The sequence below is a fragment of the Xyrauchen texanus genome, chromosome 7 (assembly GCF_025860055.1).
Source record: "Xyrauchen texanus isolate HMW12.3.18 chromosome 7, RBS_HiC_50CHRs, whole genome shotgun sequence".
NCBI classification, from domain to species: domain Eukaryota; kingdom Metazoa; phylum Chordata; class Actinopteri; order Cypriniformes; family Catostomidae; genus Xyrauchen; species Xyrauchen texanus.
This window is the reverse complement of record NC_068282.1, coordinates 1438501-1448500: the sequence shown is the minus strand read 5'-3', so window position 1 is coordinate 1448500 and position 10000 is coordinate 1438501. Positions and strand designations below refer to the sequence as shown.

The window sequence follows — 10000 nt, the reverse complement described above, 5'->3', positions numbered from 1 at the left end:
AGCAGCACACTCAGACGTGCGACAACGATCTCACCCCCAAAAAGTGCCCTCATTACTAACACAAAGCCCTGGTAATTTATAAGGTCATGTTAGAAACACCAGATGAGTTACAGCTCACCTCAGAGAAACTCCTAAATAGCAAAGGTCACGCCAGACAAAAAGAGCAAAACCACAGTGAGATTTACCTTGGGTCGGGTCACACTTAATATGATCCGTAATGAAGAAGTCTCTATAATCCCCTCGACAAACATCCAATAACTCAAATGTCTCCAAGAAGTTCAAGACGCAGCGAATTATCTGACTTGACTATTTTCACACTCTGACAATGACTCACACACCACATCACAGCTACAACACCTCCCACGACTCTTGTGATATCGCACACTGACACACACACACGTGTGTCATGTGACGAGAGAAACATCATACCAGCACAATCTGAAGTACACGTTGGTAAATGAACAAGTGTGTCTTGTAAGCACAGGTTTAAATGTGGACACATGTGCCAATGTGAAGCAGTCTTGTCACGGTTACGATTTGAATTAACGATTGCCACAGTGAACGCCCTTCGTGGGATTCTCATAACTCATCGTGGAGGTCAGTCATTTTGAATCCGCTGATAACAACGTGCTTCTGTCAGCTGAACGCGGGTGGACGACACGATCTGACAAGCATCGCCTTATTTCAGACCGAATCAGGCCTGATTGTGGGTAACGTGTCTATAAATTCCCAAAACTCGTCTAGTTTTGGTTCTAAGCATACTGTCTGTTCTCCACCACTGGGAACTTGTCAGAAAGAATAACCACAAATGACATTTTGTCAATATCTCATCTATCTGTCAACTGTTTTTCCTAGAGAGCAATGAGATTAAATAGAGAGCAAATGGAGACCTTCAGATAATTTTTTCTGAGACAACATCTGCGCTTCTCTGCCGGGTTTACTTGCATCAAGTACTTTCAAAACAACCAGACTTGGGAGTGCATTAATATTGTGTTATTCCATGTCAAATCAACTGCATTATAGAAACTTCCCAAATTGAGTAGTTTTTATAAATATAAATATAAATGATGATGAAAGCTAAAATATGAGTAATCCATTATTTTGTAGACGGGGGTCAAAATGACAATTTTTGCCTGTGATTTTCAAGTGGCGCTTACCCTTCATTATAATGTATTTTTGACACTTGGAAATTTAGATTTTGACATTATTGTTTTTATGTAAATAAATAAAGGTACATTTCCAGTTTCAACATTATTTATACTACAGATCTTTGTTTTGCTGGACAAGAAAAAACAGCTTCATATCATGCTCCCACATTTGGTTTTCGACCATTGAAAATGGGTAAAAATGTCAAAAATGTACAAATGGAGCCACATTGAGGTCCCCATATCTCTGAGCCTGAACCATATAGGGCCTTAAAAATAAAAATATAAAATGGAAAGTTAGATTTGAATCAGAATATAAAAGGATTTTAAGATATCTTTAAAACATCTGGAGTTATAGACACTCCAACTTTGGGAAAACAACAATAAAAAAGGGTTTATTCCCATATTTGGACTCTCGCCATTGACATATAATGCAACAAGTGCTGCTGAACTCGACTGATTTTATTAATAGATCCACCAATCTCTGTGTAAAAATAAAATAATGATGCTGACACCTTTCTAAGGTTCTTTTTATGACCCGTAGTTTTGCTCCAAAATCATAGGCGGAAATTGTCATTTTGACACCCTCGACAAAATACTGGATTACTAAATAAATATTGATCCATGAAATGTAATCATTCACCAACTGCATTATAGAAACTTCCCAAATTGAGTAGATTTTATAGATATAAATGATGATGAAAGCTAAAATATGAGTAATCCATTATTTTGTAGACGGGGGTCAAAATGACCATTTTTGCCTTTGAATACGCAAGTGGCGCTTAACCTTCATTATAATGCAAGTGGTTTAGACATAATTGTTATTATGTAAATAAATAAAGGTACATTTCCAGTTTCAACATTATTTATACTACAGATCTTTGTTTCGCTGGACAAGAAAAAACAGCTTCATATCATGCTCCCACATTTGGTTTTCGACCATTGAAAATGGGTAAAAATGTCAAAAATGTACAAATGGAGCCACATTGAGATCCCCATATCTCTGAGCCTGAACCATATAGGGCCTTAAAAATAAAAATATATCTTTAAAACATCTGGAGTTATAGACACTCCAACTTTGGGAAAACAACAATAAAAAAGGGTTTATTCCCATATTTGGACTCTCGCCATTGACATATAATGCAACAAGTGCTGCTGAACTCGACTGATTTTATTAATAGATCCACCAATCTCTGAGTAAAAATAAAATAATTATGCTGACACCTTTCTAAGGTTCTTTTTATGACCTGTAGTTTTGCTCCAAAATCATAGGCGGAAATTTTCATTTTGACACCCCTCTAAAAATAATGGATTCCTCAATAAATATTGCTCCATGAAATGTAATCATTCACCAGTAAAAATAATTCAATAAATACTTTTTTTAGCCTCGGTTGAGTTGAAATGAAATTACTCTTATTACTATAAACTGCACTAGCTAAACAGTATGCTAAATTATTAGCATGACATGGGATAAAAAGCATTGAGAATCAGAATCCCATTAGAACAGACCTGTGACGCAGTTTGAGGTCGCCACTAGGGATGCCATAACATATCGAATTATATTTTTGAGACAACAATATTTTAAAATTAGCCTATATTTAAATTAGAAACCTAATTTGCATGCTTTCCAATTCACTCAGTTGGCGTTCTGTTTGACAGTCTGGCGTAATAGCGCCGGGAGACCACAAGAGGGCGATGTAACATTTACACTTGGGTCAGAAAGGCACAGGTATCACATATCATGTTTTAGAGCTCCTTGACACACCCAGGACGAGCTGATGGCAGTCCAAATTTACAAAGGCTTTTGTTCTTCAAGAATGACGTCGTTGATGAGTTTGCAGAAACTGAACGATTAGAAATGCCGACGTTTATAATGAAATTTTTCTGTCTGTCGCCTTGAATGTGTTTCATTCAAGCTGTCAACCCCCCTAAAAGACATACTTGTAACTGAAAATACATTGTGTAGGCTATATGACAGATGCATATACACAATATATCACTCAGCGATGGCTAGAGTAAATAATCGTTGAACTTTGATAATGATTTGGGTCTATGCGAGTTGCGCTCCACAGCACTTCCTAATTTTAACACTGAGCATTGGTGGTGTGTGCGCACCAAGACTGCCCCGTGGGTTTGTGGGGCCCTGGATGAAATCATGGAAATGGCCCCGACAGTGGGAGAATTGTTATAACTTTTAAACATTCATAGAGCCACTGCAAACATGATGAGCAGATTGTTTTAATAGAAAGCACTAAAAATCAAGCACTTCACCGTATAGCTCGGTAACAACGTGTCCAATTGCTTTTTACCCATCATGAAGATGCTAGGTTAAAATGTACATGCATGCATAAGGGAATATGTGTATTATACGTGCTGTGACAAGTCACCATTTTATCAAACATTTTCTAGAAGTACAAATAAACTCAGTTAATATGAGGTCATGCAAACGGCACATATGATCATTTCTGGGTTGCATTTTACAATAAGGTTTGCATGACGTATCATTAACAATGCATAATGCAATTTTCCAGAATGTATTAATCTTGGCTAATGTCAATTTATTATTTGTTTTTATTGTTTGTTCATTTTAGTTCATATTGAATTATCTAATGTTACTAGTATATGTTTGGGGGGTGTAATTTTATAATGCATAATTAATTATGTAATGATTTGTAAAATTATAATGTATTCAAATAATAATGTAAAAAGAAGCCACGCTCCAGTTCCAGCAATGCTTTGCGTATTGAGTAAATCGTGCAGATTATCTTTAATTCCTACAACTTTCGGTTATTTGTCTTTTTGTGATTATTTAAAGCTCATTTGATACGTAATATGATGTTTTTATTTTTTCGCCGTCATTGTGATTTGTACGTTAAACGACCAGGTCCGCTCGTTGCACATTGTCCTGCGCGTGTGCGCATTGTCCTGCGCATGCGCACATTGTCCTGCGTGTGCGCATTGCACATTGTCCTGCGTGTGTGCGCGCGCTGCACATTGTCCTGCATGCGCGTTGCACATTGTCCTGCGTGCGCGTTGCACGTTGTCCTGCGTGCGTATTGCACATTGTCCTTCGCGCGTGTGCGCGTTGCACATTGTCCTGCGTTTGCGCATTGCACATTGTCCTGCGTGTGCGCGTTGCACATTGTCCTGCGTGCTCGCGCACGTTGCACATTGTCCTGCGTGCGTGTTGCACATTGTCCTGCGTGCTCGCGCACGTTGCACATTGTCATGCTTTGCGTATTGAGTAAATCGTGCGGATTATCTTTAATTCTTGCAACTTTCGGTTATTTGTCTTTTTGTGATTATTTAAAGCTCATTTGATACGTAATATAATGTTTTTATTTTTTCGCCGTCGTTGTGATTTGTATGTTAAACGACCAGGTCCGCTCGTTGCACATTGTCCTGCGCGTGTGCGCATTGTCCTGCGCGTGTGCACATTGTCCTCGCGTGTGCGCTAGCGCTGCAGATTGTCCTGCGTGTGCGCGCGTTGCACATTGTCCTGCGTGTGTGCGCGCGTTGCACATTGTCCTGCGTGCTTGTTGCACATTGTCCTGCGTGCGTGTGCGCGTTGCACATTGTCCTGCGTGTGCGCGTTGCACATTGTCCTGCGTGCTTGTTGCACATTGTCCTGCGTGCGTGTGCGCGTTGCACATTGTCCTGCGTGTGCGCGTTGCACATTGTCCTGCGTGTGCGCGTTGCACATTGTCCTGCGTGTGCGCGTTGCGCATTGTCCTGCGTGTGCGCGTTGCGCATTGTCCTGCGTGTGCGCGTTGCGCATTGTCCTGCGTGTGCCCGTTGCGCATTGTCCTGCGTGTGTGCGCGTTGCGCATTGTCCCGCGTGAGCACGCGCGTTGCGCATTGTCCCGCGTGTGCGCGCGCGTTGCGCATTGTCCCGCGTGTGCGCGCGCGTTGCGCATTGTCCCGCGTGTGCGCGCGTTGCACAGTGTCCCGCGTGTGCGCGCGTTGCACATTGTCCCGCGTGTCGCGCGTTGCACATTGTCCCGCGTGTGCGCGTTGCACATTGTCCCGCGTGTGTGCGCGTTGCGCATTGTCCCGCGTGTGCGCGCGCGTTGCGCATTGTCCCGCGTGTGCGTGGCGTTGCGCATTGTCCCGCGTGTGCGCACGCGTTGCGCATTGTCCCGCGTGTGCGCGCGTTGCACAGTGTCCCGCGTGTGCGCGCGTTGCACATTGTCCCGCGTGTGCGCGCGTTGCACATTGTCCTGCGTGCTTGTTGCACATTGTCCTGCGTGCTTGTTGCACATTGTCCTGCGTGCGTGTGCACGTTGCACATTGTCCTGCGTGCGTGCGCGCGTTGCACATTGTCCTGCGTGCGTGCGCGCGTTGCACATTGTCCTGCGTGTGTGCGCGCGTTGCACATTGTCCTGCGTGTGTGTTGCACATTGTCCTGCGTGCTCGCCCATGTTGCACATTGTCATGCTTTGCGTATTGAGTAAATCATGCGGATTATCTTTAATTCTTGCAACTTTCGGTTATTTGTCTTTTTGTGATTATTTAAAGCTCATTTGATACGTAATATGATGTTTTTATTTTTTCGCTGTCATTGTGATTTGTACGTTAAATGACCAGGTCCGCTCGTTGCACATTGTCCTGCGCGTGCTGCGCATTGTCCTGCGCGTGCGCTGCTGCACATTGTCCTGCGTGCGTGCGCTGCTGCACATTGTCCTGCGTGCTTGTTGCACATTGTCCTGCGTGCGTGTGCGCGTTGCACATTGTCCTGCGTGTGCGCGTTGCACATTGTCCTGCGTGCTTGTTGCACATTGTCCTGCGTGCGCTGGCGTTGCACATTGTCCTGCGTGCGCTGCTGCACATTGTCCTGCGTGGTGCGCGCTGCACATTGTCCTCGCGTGTGCGGCGTTGCACATTGTCCTGCGTGTGCTGGCGTTGCACATTGTCCTGCGTGTGCTGCGTTGCGCATTGTCCCTGCGTGTGCGCGTTGCGCATTGTCCTGCGTGCGCGTTGCGCATGTCCTGGCGCGATTGTCCGCTGCGTGTGCTGCGCGTTGCGCATTGTCCCGCGTGTAGCGCGCGTTGCGCATTGTCCCGCGTGGTGCGCTGCGTTGCGCATTGTCCACGCGTGCGCGCTAGCGTTGCGCATTGTCCCGCGTGTCGCGTAGCGTTGCACATTGTCCCGCGTGTGCGCTGCGTTACGATTGTCCCGCGTGCGTGGCGTTCGCGCATTGTCCCGCGTGTGCGCGTTGCGCATTGTCCAGCGTGTGCGCGCGTTGCACGTGTCCAGCGTGCTGCGCGTTGCGCATTGTCCCGCTGTAGTGCTGGCGTTGCGCATTGTCCCGCGTGTCGCTGGCGTTGCGCATTGTCCCGCGTGTCAGCGCGCGTTGCACAGTGTCCCGCGTGTGCGCTGGCGTTGCACATTGTCCCGCGTGCGTGCGCGTTGCACATTGTCCCGCGTGTGCGCTAGCGTTACATTGTCCCGCGTGTGCGCGCGTTGCACATTGTCCCGCGTGTGCGCTGTTGCACATTGTCCTGCGTGCTTGTTGCACATTGTCCTGCGTGCTTGTTGCACATTGTCCTGCGTCGCGTGTGCACGTTGCACATTGTCCTCGCGTGCGTCGCGCGCTGCTGTACATTGTCCTGCGTGCGTGCGCGCGTTGCACATTGTCCTGCGTGTGTGCGCGCGTTGCACATTGTCCTGCGTGTGTGTTGCACATTGTCCTGCGTGCTCGCCCATGTTGCACATTGTCATGCTTTGCGTATTGAGTAAATCATGCGGATTATCTTTAATTCTTGCAACTTTCGGTTATTTGTCTTTTTGTGATTATTTAAAGCTCATTTGATACGTAATATGATGTTTTTATTTTTTCGCTGTCATTGTGATTTGTACGTTAAATGACCAGGTCCGCTCGTTGCACATTGTCCTGCGCTGCGTGCGCGATTGTCCCTGCTGCGGCGTCGCGCGCTGCACATTGTCCTGCGCGTGCGCGCGTTGCACATTGTCCTGCGCGTGCGCGCGTTGCACATTGTCCTGCGTGTGTGCGCGCATTGCACATTGTCCTGCGTGTGTGCGAGCATTGCACATTGTCCTGCGTGCTTGTTGCACATTGTCCTGCGTGTGCGCGTTGCACATTGTCCTGCGTGTGTGCGCGCGTTGCACATTCTCCTGCGTGCGTGTTGCACATTGTCCTGCGTGCTCGCCCACGTTGCACATTGTCATGCTTTGCGTATTGAGAAAATCGTGCGGATTATCTTTAATTCCTACAACTTTCGGTTATTTGTCTTTTTGTGATTATTTAAAGCTCATTTGATATGTAATATGATGTTTTTATTTTTTCGCCGTCATTGTGATTTGTACGTTAAATGACCAGGTCCGCTCGTTGCACATTGTCCTGCGCGTGTGCGCATTGTCCTGCGCGTGCGCGCGCTGCACATTGTCCTGCGCGTGCGCGCGCTGCACATTGTCCTGCGTGTGCGCGCGTTGCACATTGTCCTGCGTGTGTGTGCGCGCGTTGCACATTGACCTGCGTGCTTGTTGCACATTGTCCTGCGTGTGCGCGTTGCACATTGTCATGCGTGTGCGCGTTGCACATTGTCCTGCATGCTCACGCACGTTGCACATTGTCCTGCGTGTGTGCGCTAGTTGCACATTGTCCTGCGTGCGTGTTGCACATTGTCATGCGTGTGCGCGTTGCACATTGTCCTGCGTGTGCGCGTTGCACATTGTCCTGCGTGCTCGCGCACGTTGCACATTGTCCTGCGTGCGCGCGTTGCACATTGTCCTGCGTGCGCCCGCGCGTTGCACATTGTCCTGCGTGCGCATTGCACATTGTCCTGCGTGCTCGCGCACGTTGCACATTGTCCTGCGTGCGCGCGTTGCACATTGTCCTGCGTGCGCCCGCGCGTTGCACATTGTCCTGCGTGCGCCCGCGCGTTGCACATTGTCCTGCGTGCGCGTTGCACATTGTCCTGCGTGTGTGCGTTGCACAATGTCCTGCGTGCGCGCGTTGCACATTGTCCTGCGTGTGAGCGTTGCACATTGTCCTGCGTGTGAGCGCGCGTTGCACATTGTCCTGCGTGTGTGCGCGTTGTTACCATATGACTGCTGAGAATTTCTAAATAAAAGTCACCAATGTTTCTCAATCTTATGACTTGTTCATTTATTTTCCATGTGTTTGAAAAATCCGACTTTCGATGCACGAGATGGGCATCGATCCCACCCACCAGTTTCAAACCACCGCTTTAAGAGACCTCAACGATGCCTCAAACTGCGCTCACATTTGCCAAGACCCCAAACTCGACACTCAATAGCCAGAGATGAACATTTCTCATCGAATTCTCCCAAGACCAGATTCATTTTATAGCTCTGTGCTCTAAATGCATGTCAACAGTTGACTCATTTGTGTCTATCCATCCGAAGGAATTTTAGTAGAAACATCTGAGACAAAGTTGACAGAACAAAGTCTCCTCCGCTATGAAAGAGCAACCACGAAGCAATTAGAGACGTTCCTTTGGGAATAGTGGCGTGATTATTTGCTTGTGCTGTTGTCTTGCATTTGTTTGTGTTAAAATGCGCTTCAAGGCTCGTCTGGTTTAAACGGACACATGTGAACACACACAAGCTGTGCTGGAGCTTTTATTCGGAGTCATTTATGCTCAATAACGAGTCGTGTCTTGGTGATTTTTAGTGGACGTATGAAGTCAGTCGTTCAAATAATAAAAAAAGTTCAAAAAACTTTTATATTTTGTTATTTAAGCCACAGAGACCCAAGCTTTTTCCATCTTGAATCTGTTTGGTCTTCAGAAAACAACGTCCGTCTATTGGACAATCATGATTTGAGTTGATTATTGAGTGATTTTAGCAAGATGTGACATTCAGTGTCAAATTATTTCCAACCAAAACTGTTGTTGTGATAGTTTAGAGTTTCAGCTTATGTTATGCAGATCATTTATATGATATTATTTACATCAAGTGGACAGATGGTTTTTGGGACAATTGCATATAATATTACTTGATATTTTAAGCTCCTGTTGGACCCTGTTTAGTAAAGACATTTAACAAACACTTTCAAGTAGGTTTTCTTGCATCAAGTACTTTCAAAACAATCAGACTTGGGAGTGCATTAATATTGTGTTATTCCATGTCAAATCAACTGTATTATAGAAACTTCCCAAATTGAGTAGTTTTTATAAATATAAATATAAATGATGATGAAAGCTAAAATATGAGTAATCCATTTTTTTGTACACGGGGGTCAAAATGAAAATTTTGCCTTTGAATACGCAAGTGGCGCTTAACCTTCATTATAATGTATTTTTGACACTTGGAAATTTAGATTTTGACATTATTGTTTTTATGTAAATAAATAAAGGTACATTTCCAGTTTCAACATTATTTATACTACAGATCTTTGTTTTGCTGGACAAGAAAAAACAGCTTCATATCATGCTCCCACATTTGGTTTTCGACCATTGAAAATGGGTAAAAATGTCAAAAATGTACAAATGGAGCCACATTGAGGTCCCCATATCTCTGAGCCTGAACGATATAGGGCCTTCAAAATAAAAATATAAAAAGGAAAGTTAGTTTTGAATCAGAATATAAAAGGATTTTAAGATATCTTTAACACATCTGGAGTTATAGACACTCCAACTTTGGGAAAACAACAATAAAAAAGGGTTTATTCCCATATTTGGACTCTCGCCATTGGCATATAATGCAACAAGTGCTGCTGAACTCGACTGATTTTATTAATAGATCCACCAATCTCTGGGTAAAAATAAAATAATGATGCTGACACCTTTCTAAGGTTCTTTTTATGACCTGTAGTTTTGCTCCAAAATCATAGGCGGAAATTGTCATTTTGACACCCTCGACAAAATACT

At 45.0% G+C, this 10000-nt stretch overlaps 1 protein-coding gene across 2 annotated transcripts in view; it reads right to left on the bottom strand.

The window, feature by feature from the left end:
* Positions 1-10000, bottom strand: part of LOC127646782 (zinc finger E-box-binding homeobox 2-like) — a 62534-nt gene that overhangs the window by 23138 nt on the left and 29396 nt on the right. Inside the window, exon 1 of one of the 2 annotated variants that reach the window (XM_052130660.1) lies at positions 186-381. The exons of the other annotated variant lie outside the window; for it this stretch is intronic. The gene's annotated coding sequence lies outside the window, so the exon portion shown is untranslated. Of the gene's footprint in view, positions 1-185; positions 382-10000 lie in introns of those variants that run through there. 2 annotated transcript variants of the gene reach the window in all.